Here is a 462-nt window from a genome sequence, read left to right as displayed (position 1 = left end):
ATAATAAATGCTGGAGAGGGTGTGGAGAAAAGGGAACCCTTTTACACTGTTGGTGGGAATGCAAACTAGTACAGCCACTATGGAGAACAGTGTGGAGATTCCTTAAAAAACTGGAAATAGAACTGCCTTATGATCCAGCAATCCCACTGCTGGGCATACACACTGAGGAAACCAGAAGGGAAAGAGACACGTGTACCCCAATGTTCATCGCAGCACTGTTTGTAATAGCCAAGACATGGAAGCAGCCTAGATGTCCATCAGCGGATGAATGGATAAGAAAGCTGTGGTACATATACACAATGGAGTATTACTCAGCCATTAAAAAGAATACATTTGAATCAGTTCTGATGAGGTGGATAAAACTGGAGCCTATTATACAGAGTGAAGTAAGCCAGAAGGAAAAACATAAATACAGTATACTAACGCATATATATGGAATTTAGAAAGATGGTAACAATAACC

The 462-nt window shown here is 40.5% G+C and overlaps 1 protein-coding gene across 1 annotated transcript in view; it reads right to left on the bottom strand.

Moving 5' to 3' along the window:
• Window positions 1-462, bottom strand: part of ABCA13 (ATP-binding cassette, sub-family A (ABC1), member 13) — a 402,303-nt gene that overhangs the window by 350,007 nt on the left and 51,834 nt on the right. The window lies entirely within an intron of this gene.

The sequence above is a fragment of the Bison bison genome, unplaced genomic scaffold (assembly GCF_000754665.1).
Source record: "Bison bison bison isolate TAMUID 2011002044 unplaced genomic scaffold, Bison_UMD1.0 scf7180017864522, whole genome shotgun sequence".
NCBI lineage: Eukaryota > Metazoa > Chordata > Mammalia > Artiodactyla > Bovidae > Bison > Bison bison.
This window is presented reverse-complemented; position numbering and strand designations above follow the sequence as displayed.